General features: G+C 42.3%; 1 long non-coding RNA gene across 1 annotated transcript in view; it reads right to left on the bottom strand.

The window, feature by feature from the left end:
- LOC117950044 overlaps positions 1-11,061 on the bottom strand; it is a 77,973-nt gene extending 66,912 nt beyond the window's left edge. The window contains exon 1 of the long non-coding RNA XR_004657792.1: positions 10,361-11,061. This is a non-coding gene — a long non-coding RNA (uncharacterized LOC117950044). The remainder of the gene's footprint in view (positions 1-10,360) is intronic.
- Between the last annotated feature and the right edge of the window lie 1,136 nt (positions 11,062-12,197).

Below are 12,197 nucleotides of genomic sequence, written 5' to 3'. Positions count from 1 at the left end.
AAACTTCAGGCAAATTCTTAAACTGATTGAGTAATAAATCCCATATTTCCGATCGTTGTTTGTTGGTGGCAGACTCCAAATCAGCTTTTCCATAAAATCCTCTGACAAAATGTGACAAGCTATTGTTGTTCTTTGTCTCCATATCATTCTAATCCTCTTTCTCTCTCTCTGCCTGCCTATACATCCCTCCATTCGCACTCCCCATCCGCAGGGAAAGGCCTCAGTACTGACCGCAGTGACACACACACACACACACACACACACACACACACACACACACACACACACACACACACACACACACACACACACACACACACACACACACACACACACACACACACACACACACACACACACACACACAGCTATGGTCCGCTATGTGGGTCTTACTGGGGGGCTAAGCTGTGTGTTCACATTTTACATATGTGTGTGTTTCCGTGTTAAATGGGGAGTTGGCCTGAGTGTCACTGGGTTTTGGCTGTTGGGCAGTGTGTGTGTGTGTGTGTGTGTGTGTTAGTGTGTGTGTGTGTGTGTGTGTGTGTGTGTGTGTGTGTGTCAACAGTAAATGGACTTGGCCGGACTTAGGAGAGGGCTAACCGGATTTGGCTATTCTGACTGTGTGTGTAACTTGTTGGCAAATGCTCAGGTTGATTGGGGTTGCTGTACGCATACATGTGCATGTCTGCATGTGTGTGTGTTTGGCAGTTGTTGTAGGTATGCTGCAGATCAGTTTAAGCTTATAAACCTTTTGTTGTGCAATAAAACCATCCTCTCTCATCTTGTATAACCTCTTTGTTTGATAGTCTATCCATGCTTCTGCTAATATGCATTCACATTGAGGTCAAATACTCAGGCAGGCAGAAGAATGCCGGGCCTACATGCCTCCCTTTTTTTTCAAATGAATACATTTTTATTTACAGTATTTAGGTTATCTACTTTTTTTAAGGACCTAAAGTCATGGAATTGATTTCACAAAATCAAAAAGCTATTTCCTTAGTGAATGACCGTTTAAGTATAGAAAGGGGGAATGGCTGACTGATGTCATTCAAGCAACACTTTTTAAACATTTCATTAGGATTCAATGAGCTGCTAATACTGATACAGCTTTCACACATAAATCCAAAGACCCTGATACAAACACAAGCAATGACTAAGCCTCAGACAACTAGCATAACATGGGTATCATCACACCAATTAAAAAGTCAAAAAACAGCTAATATCCATAGCCTACGTCTAACAAGTTCAGAATTTGTTTGGTCACAGATGTAAAAAATTGTGAATTTAAAAATGTCAGTTTAACTTTTGCTGCCCTCCAATAGAACTTGTGACCTTGCAGTTACAAAAAAAGGGGGATTGAGCCCATGTCCCACTGACGAATATGCAATATTTATGCATTTGCAATATTACAAACTAGGTGTCTGGTGACACATTTTATGTAAAAAATCCTGTATTACAGTTTTTCTTCACTGTCTACGCATAAAAAAATGGAACTATGCACCCAGTCCGAAAACCTGAAGTTCATATCTACAGGAATCCAGACCATAGAAATAAAATTGATAGAAGCACCATTCCCATTTAAATCAACGTAGCAGAATAGTTAAAGCGGCAGCCATTTTTATGTGGGTAAACTTTAGTAAGAACAGACTTGTGAGAAGTCATGGAGGTGAGGTTTTGCAGTAATGGCTAAACGAGCGGTAGAGTTGTAACGTTAGTAGGCAGAGGGGTGTCTGCACCCTGTTGTGAATACAAAAAGTGGAAGGCGTTCATATATACTTTTCTTGGGAGCACGGTAAACACAACCACATTTGCAGGCAGTTATAGAGTGCAATGCGTCATACTCTGAAAGCCACACAAAGACATAATGCCTGTAGCTAGCTGAAAACATTAGACGTAAGGTAATAATTATTTTAGCAAACTATTTCTACCAGAAAGACAAGTTAGCTGTTAGTGACCTAATGTTATCTATAATTTAGCAAACTAAGGCACTTGCAAACATAATACTGCAAAGCTTTCTGATTTATCCATGTTCCACTATAACAAAGTTGCATAGTGTCAACGTGCTTAAGCTTAATTTAGAGAAATAAAGTTGGCCTAAAACTGACACCTAGTCATTTGATCAACTGATAATTATAGCTGCTTTAATTTAGCAAAATGTTCATCCCTTCATACCAAGGCTGAGCACACAAATACTCTGCTATATGTTGATTTATTCGGACTTACAACAAAAAGGGTTCAATCCAAGTCACTGTCTTGTGTCTCTACTTGTTTAGTAATCACAGACATCCCCATTTCTCCAAGAAAAAGCTGTGTTATGACTCAAATGTCCCCAAGTTGAGATAGACTGTTCTCCAGCAGGGGACCCCAAACTTCCCTTGCCCGAGCCACATTAACCAACTCCAACTGGGAGAGCCTGAGGCATTCCCAGGCCAGGTCGGAGATATAATCCATCCACCTAGTCCTGGGTTTTCCCCGAGGCCTCCTCCCAGCTGCACCTTCCCAGGGAGGTGTCCAGGAGGCATCCTTACCAGAAGGGTGAAACACCTGAACTGGCTCCTTTCGACGCAAAGGAGACTCTACTCTACTCCAAGCTCCTCACGGATGACTAAGCTCCTCACCCTATCTCTACGGGAGACGCCAGCCACCCTCCTGAGGAAACCCATTCCGGCCGCTTGTACCCTGGAGCTCGTTCTGTCGGTCATGACCCAGCCTTCATGACCTTAGGTGAGGGTAAAAACAAAAACTGACCGGAAGATCAAGAGCTTTGCCTTTTGGCTCAGCTCTCTTTTGTCATAACGTTGCGATAAATTGAAGTTAATACCACGCCCGCTGCGCCGATTCTCCAATCAATCTCCTGCTCCATTGTCCCTTCAGTTGTGAACAAGACCCCCCCCTTGACCTTCACTGCCACCCATGTGGCAGCGCGCCCATCCCCAGGGGTTCCTCCCACAGGTGGTGGGCCCATGGGACAAAGAGATAGATACCACGTAGCTTTTTCGGGCTGTGCCCGGCTGAGCTCCGTGGCAAACCCGGCCACCAGGCGCTCGCTGACGAGCCCTCCGTCTGGGCCTGGCCTGGGCTTCCTCCGGGAAGGGTCACTCGATCTCTCTCTCTCTTGGTGATTCATAGTAGGTTTTGAATCACTTTGTCTGGCCCCTCACCTGAGACCACTTTGCCATAGGAGACCCTACCAGGAACACAACGCTTCCTAAAACACAGCCCTCAGGTTCATAGGGACACACAAACCTCTCCACCATGATAAAGTGATGGTTCCCAGAGAGGGGAAATACTGAGACACAAAATAATAAGAGAAAGAACCCAAACTGATAAAGCAATCTTAAACAGTTTAAAAAGTCTTACCATACCAATAAACAGAACTGTAAGACTTATTATAATAATGCAATTATGATCCATAACACGTCATAGAGCTCTCACACACCCTTGTTTCAGATTACAATGTTGATCTCCAAAATTGTTTTCCATTCAACTTTAGCATCATTAAAATGTATTAGGACACACACAAAAGTGTCAAGTCTTTGTAATTTCCCCTGACTTATCAGAAAGGTCCCTGAGCTGCAGTTGTTGTGAAGTCTCCTCATCTGTAAACTAACGCTGCCCTAATTAAAGTGGATTTAGAGCTTGTTGCATTTGATCAAAGTCCAGCTGATATCAGAATCGCAGACCAGCTAAGCTCTCAGAGCCAAATCCATAATACCCTTACACCACCCACAACAAGGAGACAGCCAATCCAAGTAAATAAACCTAGGCAGAAAATATCATGTGACGGCCCCTCCCATCTGAGCAAAATAATACAATATGAATACAAACTACCATAATTGGTTGGAGAATTAGGTTTTTAAGAGATGGGAGTTGGACAGTAAATCCATTCAACTCATCTGTTTACTATTGAAGCTTTAAAAAAAAGTAATTGTTCATGTTGGTGTGTCACAAAGAGTAGCGTCACACAGAGTTATGGATTTATAAAATTATTTCACTTTATTCTTCAATGAACTCTTAACTGCAAGAATAAAGTCAAAATAAAAAGCATTACATTAGGTTTCCCCCAATTTATTTATGTTCATGTTTTCTTATTAGTGTTATAGTTTGGTGGGTTTATTAGCTAAGCTACTAAGATCTTAAGCAGAAATATGGCCTATTATATCTTTAATGTGCTGCATCCAACAGCAGCTTCACAGCAGGGATTGAGAAACACTTAAATGTAATGTCTTAATGTACATAAGAGAGATGCAACCTCTAAAATAAATGCACGCACACCCTCTTCTGTTCCATCCATGTTTGCTTCTCTTTCCTTAGGGAGCGGTAAAGTTTTCTCCATCAGCCTCTTAAGTGTCTGGCCTTCAGCTATATTACCCTCTTTTCCTCATCCCTCCATTTATCCTTCCATCACATCTTAATGTGTTTGATAAAACATCAGGCATAGAGGAAAGGGCACAAGGCGGATGATGTGCTTTTTTGGCCAAAACAGGCATCAGCTAAAAGATGAGGATAAAGATGAGGATAAAGGGCTGAGTCTGCTCTGTCTGTCCATCCCAGTCTGTCCATCCACCCGATGCACTAAGAAGCCGCCCGGCTTCTTTTCAAAGCCAGCCACTCTCGTTGGACCGCTGCATCTCAGGGCTTTTGTCCCCCTCAATCTCCCAAGCCACATACCCCCGCCTCTCAGCCCGCTGCTGAGTGTCTGTAATGGCCCAGACGAGGAAGGGGGGGGGGAAGAAAACTAAGCAAGTGAGAGAAATGCAGGAATGGAATGAGAAAAAGAGAGTGAGTGGGAGGAACTGGAGGGTGAAGAAGGGAAGGGACAAAAGGAGGAGAGAGGTAAGGTAAGGAAAGAGTGGTGGCAGAGGAAAGAGAGTGGGGGGGAGGCCAAGTCTTTAGGAGGAAGCCAGGCGGCACTAAGCATCTCTGTTGCTGCGCAGTCAGGCCTGCCTTCCCCCTGGCCACGAAAACCGTCCCTCCTCCCCCTCACTGCATCCCATCCTGACCACACTGCGCTCCTCTCCTCCTCTGTCCACTTCATTCTCTCATCCTCACAAAACTCACATTTTCATTTGAATTTGCTAGCTTGTAAGGACTCTCCATTGGATTACCTTAAACCTATTGAACCCAAGGCTTTCTTTCACTCTTTATTTATAGGCTTATGGCATAGTCAATACATGTCTCAGCCAGCCAAGTAATATGTTGTTATAATGAGGACAAGTAAGGCTAGAAAGGAATGCCATTATTTGGCATGTAAGTGGTTATATGCATGTTCTTGAGTACTTTGAGTAAGTATAACTAGTTTATATGAAAGTTGTTTTAATATACAGTTTGCATCCAAAGATTGAAGGGTGAACAGCGCTGTGATGTTTTTGCTTTAAATTTCACTATATTGCTTTTGAGTCAATTACCTTGAGCCCCCTTGAGGCAAATGTGTAATATTTGGCTACATAAATAAAATTGACTTGGCTTCCCATACACAAAAATGTGAAGAAACAGCAACAGCCTTCACACTGCATAATTGTGGATTTGGTCTTTGCTTCACTGATGGTCCACAAGAGCTGTATCGTAATTAAGACATCTTTTACACTCATCCCTCACACAATAATTACACAGAGTTAATAATATTAACTTATATATTGTTGTTTAAAATGTAAGCCTATATGTAGGCTATTAGACAAACTCTTCTGTACTGCTTTACAGCCCAAAATAGGATGATGTTGCAGTTCTTCAAGTGTGAATGGAGCTAAAGTTAAAGTTTCTAATAATTGCATATATGGGCAATACGTTGCAGCCTCCTCTAAAGGGGCTCAGGATGAAAGCTGTCTCAGTTTTTAAGAAACACTATAATTAGTGTGAAGCTAACAATCATCTTTAGTGTGGACAAGTTTACAAGAAATCACAAGAAAGTAAAAATATTAATTTGACCACAACATATCGATGTCTCAGAAACACAAAATCACTATTTTGCTTTCACCTACTTTAGTCTTCTTTTTTGGATTGGAACACAAAGAACACACACACAAAGAACACACACACACACACACACACACACACACAGACAGACAGACAGACAGACAGACACATACACACAGACAAACACACACACACCCACCCACAGGCCCTCGGGACTAATTGCTAGATTGGAGCAGATTTTCTAGTTCAGTTCAGGGCTGTAATTGTAAGGAGAGCAGGGAGAAATGACAGGGCTTCAAGCTGAGAGGACAAATCACCAGGGGCTGCCGATTAGACTGCACTGCTGTTCACATGTCCGTGTGTGTGTGTATGTGTGTGTGTGTGTGTGTGTGTCTGTATATTGAGGGTAAGGGGTTAAGCCAGCCATCTCTCAATTTCAGGTTTCCGTGGCACTGACCCTGAATTGTCACACACACACAGCATGTAGTATTGCGGAGCCACTGAGGACAGGGTGAGAAAACTACCACTCCACTGTGAGTGAATCCACAAGTCTAGTAGTGGTATCAGTATCAATATGCATATTAACCATTGAGTTCAGAGTATGCTGTCAATCTAAACTTTTTTCCCATAATGAAACAAAAACTGAAGAAAAAGAAAAACCTAAATCATATTTAGATGGTGGAGAAAGATCTAAAAAATCAGCTAATAAAAACTAAAAACTATTAAGTAACTAAGTATTGTACCATTTCCTGTTAGGATATAACAACCATGCTTTAAAAAAATCTTTTATAGTATATACAGTTTACAATGTAGAATTGAGACACCATAAATCACTGTCTCCTTTAAACAATCCTTATTGCTAAGCTCTTAAGCAAGGCATGTTTAACTCTCCTCTGCTCATCATCATACAGGTCAGCTTCCGGTCTGAACACCCTTTGTCTTTCAAATCTCTGTTTTAGGAAACAACAACACACTTCAAGTTAGCAAGCTACACGCTAAAAATGGCAAGTTTTTAAGAAAATATGGATTGTGCAACAGTGGCAGAGCTAGAAGGTTTTACATGGAGTGGCAAAGGGTTAGCAAGAGATCTTGACAGGGTTGCAGAGGAAGAACTAAGGCATGGATATCCAACCCGAGCCCAACAGGTCCGGATGGTACCCAACGGGCCAAGCCGTGTTCGAACAGATATTTAGAAATTATGGTTGGGTTTCGGGTCAAGCTCGGTATCATCAGCGAGGTCAGACATTTGTTGTAAATGGTGCTGCGACTTCTTTAAGAGAACTCAGTGCGCGTGTGTGTGATAAGTGGGCAGAAGAGAGATAGAGAAAGAGGAAACAGACGTGAGCAGAGTTGGTGGAATAAGTTAGTTGTGTACACAGTGTAATTATCACTAATCAGTAATTATGATCAAACAACATGTCAAACAAATGCTATAATCCTGTAACTGTAAAACATAATTAGTAAAACTATGTATATATGTAAATATTTACATATCTAACCCTATAACATATAAAACAGAATAGAAAGAGCCCAAAACCTGAAAATGTGTCATTGTACTGAGTGACGTGACATGTTATGCTACTGTAGTGCAATTTAAATGGATGGAGAATAAAAACATACCATATGGTCCAGGGGTAACTGCAGGCCTCTTACTCTGTCATCTTCATTCTCCTGATCACTTCCTGCCTCGGTCCCTCTCTCTAAATCTGCAGCCTCCTCTTCATCCCTCACAATCAATTCTTCCTTTCCCTCTTCTCTTTCACTTATTTCTGCATCTCCTTCTGTGATCTTCTCCTATTCTAACCCACCTGGTTTCTCCAGTTTGCTGCCTTCTCCTTTATTTCCCTCCTTCTCTTCCTACTGTATACTACTCTAATACTAAATTTTTTGTCTGGCAATATCGCCACTTTAAGAATTCAGATAATTTCTCCAGCTAGTCTGGCCTGCAGACTTCAAGATGTGAAAATCTCTGTTTTTTTTTGTCACGCATTACACTGTAGAGCCCTGTCGCTAATAAGTAGCCTAACAAACATAACATCAGATGAGATTTATTAAATGCACACAACAGTTTTATAGACTAGCCTTCTTAATCCCATTGTACTTGTTGTTTTCCTGTTTGACAGTAAAAAAATGTGAGAACGTGATATGTGAGAGGAAGTGGATTTTATAGTTTTTTTAACAGTCCTTAACAAATCACATACAAATGATCGGTCTCAGTAAGCAGTGTGTAGTGTGTTGTCACCGAAACGCAGACCCTCTAAATGTTATGAACTCAAACGTACAAGTTTGTGATATTTGGTGTTAAGCTGTTCTTGTCTGTCCTAAAATCGAATATAATCAAAACTATGGCAGCATCCTATAGAGCATTCTGCCATAGTCATAGTCATGAGGGGGCGATTTGACTTTTGGCTAACGTAATAGACGCGCTATTGTTGATGACTTGCCTTTAGTATACATTACATTAATTACAATTTTAACTTTAAATTAAACAAATGTTTAAACCTTCTCCGGGAACAATCACCTTATTGTGGAGGAGAGGTTTGTGTGTCCCTATGAACCCCAGGGCTGGGTTGTCTGGAGCACCCTGAAACGGGTTAGATGGAAACATGACCGAAGCGATGCTCCTATGGTAAAGTGGTCTCAGCTGAGGGGCCAGGCAGAGAATGGTTCAAAAACCTTATGATTCAACGAGGAAGAGGTAGAGTTACCCTGCCCAAGCTTTCTGGTGGCCGGATTTGTACGGAGCTCAGCTTGGCACAGCCCAAAGAAGCAAAATGGCACCTCCCTCTCCATGCCATGGGCCCACACGGGGGGCACTGAAGGTCAGGGGCCTCCACAAACTAGACCCGGGAGGCAGAGGCTAGCTGTGGGAACGTGGAATGTCCCCTCTCTGTGGTGGAAGGAGACGGAACTTGTGCGGGAGGTAGAGCGCTGCCAATTAGATCTGGTAGGGCTTACTTCTACAAAGTCTTGGTTCTGGAACCATACTCCTGGATAGGGGTTGGACTCTTTTCTTCTCCAGATTTGGCCAGGGTGTGAGGCGCCAGACGGGTGTGGCGATACTCACACTCGCCGGATAAGCAAACAAAGATAATGGATGGATAGATAGATGATGTGTTTAAACTTCAACTGGGGACACTGACTTCACTTTCAGAGGCTCGGGGGAAGCTCAGTTGCGCTGGTCTTCGCCGGGATGCAGGCCCACCACACCGCAGCAGACTTCATGTGTGCGAGCCAGACTGTGTGAGCACCACTCTACACGTTTGATGCAGGGACGTAGCTAAGTATATGAGGGGCAGGGGGCTAAAACTACATCTACAATTATTATTTATAATGAATTGATATAAATTAATTGTTTTGTTAATTGTTTTAACAAGCTTGGACATTGTGGCAGTTTGGTTTTACAAGTTCAGTTTTTAACACCCAAGTTAGGGGGGCAGTTGGAGGGGGTAAGGCCCTACAGTTGGGGGGGGGGGGTCAGCTGTCCCCCTTGACACCGGTAGATCCGCCCCTGTCGGGCAACAAGGCAGGCCAATTTTTGCGGAATGTTTATATTGATTCACGAAGAATGTGGCTTTTACAGACGTTTTGGGACCGATTGGCAGGGATTTGCTATGGCCAAAATACACAGCGATACACTGGTAAAAGCACATTACATTTAACAATGTATCCCGCTAATTTAAATAGCTCATGTTACGGTATTGTGTGAACAGTTAACTTTCTTTAAGATCGAATGCAATATTTTCTTTTGGGGGGCTGCAAACGTTCCACCTAAAAAAGTTCCTTCCTTAGTCCACTTTGCAGAAACACTGTCTTTGCGACCGGATCTTGGCACCGCTCAGCTTGACTGTGGTCGTTTTAAAGAAATGTATGAGTGTATGTGTGAAGGGGTCATTCCTACTAGTTCTGGGTAGATAAATGAAATGGAACACATCTACAAAAAAAACTGTTTAAACTGCTAATTTAACATGGTGCCTTTACCATGAAGGCATATTTTGAAAGCCGAATCCAATACAAACAAAGCGAAAAAATGTCACTATTGACTGAAAAGCAGCTCCACCTCTCTTCTTCTATCGGCAGGAGCCTCATCAGACGCGGCGAGGCAGGAAAGAGACAGACTGAGGTAGAGTACAGTGATGGCGACATAGACAGAAACCCCACACTGAGCTGCAACTCAAACAGGCATTTTGCTACCAAATAAATCTGAATACTAAGACCAGCACAGCCAGGAAAGTGTGAATAAAAATTCATTGTGGCCTCTTCAGTTATTCCTCATTTTTGCAATATCCGCACCCACACATTGACTCTTGGTACAGCTTGTTTCAAGCAAAGAGAGAAAGACAAAAAAAATAAAAAAATAAAGTCAGACTGCCAATCAAACTATTCTATGTCGGTAACACAGTCACAGAGTCAGTCAATCATTCGGCCAATCTTTCAGTCATCTTACCTTGCAGTGATGTCATGGCTGTCGTTATGACAAGGCCTACAGTCCTGATGTCTGATTGGACGTCGGCCACTGTCCAAACCAGCACTACATCCATGGTAGGAAAAGCAAAAAACAAGACTCCCCACTGCTAAAGCTGGAAAACTAAATTCTTATCTCCTTTTCTGCCCATGTGTTGATATCTCCTTGCCTTGCTACCTGTCTCACCTCCAAAATAGTCGAGCACTTGGACATTCACTGGCTTTAGACATCTTCAGGCTGAAAACTTCTTTTCCTCACTCGTACAATTATGTGTGTGCATTTATATTTCAACCCCTTCCAGCCTAGCCTCTGTTGACTCCCAGTTCTTTTCCACCATCTCTTAATCTTCCTACCTGGCCTTCTCCTCCTACTCTGAGTGACACTTTTTCCTCACCTTGTCCCTCGTCTCTAGCACTCATTCCTCTCCCAGCTATGGCGATTTAATAGCGGCCTCCTAAAATGTCACCTTTCTTCCACCTTAAGCAGGTTCCTGTGCCCACGTCGCCCTCCCACCTCCACACTTTTCCCCTGGCCCGCCATCCTCCTAACCCCCAGCCTCGGCTCTCCCTGTCCCTGCCTCTCCTCCAGGCTGCTTTCCCCTCTACTCTGCCTCCCTCAGCCCCAGCCTTCTGCTTAGTGTTCAAGGGGAGAGCCAGCTAGGAATGCTGTGGCTCTAGACGTTTTGTCCAAGCCCTAGGTCTCTTTCACTGAGGCAAGATTAGTTCATACAAAAACTCAACAATACACCACTGAAAGCCATTGTTGATATTCAACATTTTTCACATAGCGGAGCAGAATAGACAATGTGGCAGCCGGGAAAGCCCGAAGCGGACTAGCAGGGTTGATGGCTGATGGTATCTCAGCTGAGCGAGGGCCCTAATCCCTTATATACACACACAAGTACATACACACTCTCAACAGCCTGGAGACAGCAAAATCAATACTGTTCTCTCTCTCTCTCTCTGTGTCTCTGTGTGGATCAGTGGGTGGGTGAGTGTGATAGGGAGAAAAAGAGAATAGTACTGTTTGTACCTCTGTCTGTGTGTGTGTGTGTGTGTGTGTGTGTGTGTGTGTGTCTTGGACTATTTGTGTTTTTAGATCTTTATAAAAAGGATTTGAATTTCTAAATTTGGGTTTATAATTAAGGCTCTTCAAGAAATTTACTTGAGGATGCAAACGCCCAAAGCATTGGTCAGTTTTAAGTATCAGATTAAAAACTCACCAAAAATCCCCCTAAAAGACACATCTATAACTCTAAATCCACATTTAGTCAAACATACGAGATTAAGAAGTAAAAGTTGCCATAAAACAGTGAAAAAATAAGATCTTAAAATAAAACAGGATCAAATGTTGCTCAGAAGTAAAGGTACTCGTTATCCAGCAAAACAGTAGTAATGTTTGACTATTTTATATACTGTTGAGGAGTTAATCTATAGCAATTCATCACATGTTAAAATAGAAATATTTGCTGAATGATTACATGTTTTATAACTCATAAATCATAATCTGCTAAGGTAACTATTTGTCATTAGGAGTAAAAAGTACATTTTCCTCAGAATGTAGTGGAGTAGAAGTAACAATGGAAAATGTAAATACTCAAGTAAAGTCGAAGTACCTCAAAATTGCACTTAAGCACAGTACCTGCATTAATGTCCTTTTAAAAGCATTTGGCTGTTTCAAAGCATTTGGCTGTTGACAGTTAGTCAAAATCAACCGTTTCTGTATGGAAACTGACTCGTCAGTGCAAATAATCACAAAACAACTAGGTTGGCAACTATGGACTACAAAACTAACCTCCAAAGTAGTTGAAATCTGACAC

This window comes from Etheostoma cragini, chromosome 9 (genome assembly GCF_013103735.1).
Source record: "Etheostoma cragini isolate CJK2018 chromosome 9, CSU_Ecrag_1.0, whole genome shotgun sequence".
In the NCBI taxonomy this organism is placed as follows: domain Eukaryota; kingdom Metazoa; phylum Chordata; class Actinopteri; order Perciformes; family Percidae; genus Etheostoma; species Etheostoma cragini.
Note: the sequence above shows the minus strand (reverse complement) of the source record. Positions and strands in the feature narration are given on the sequence as shown.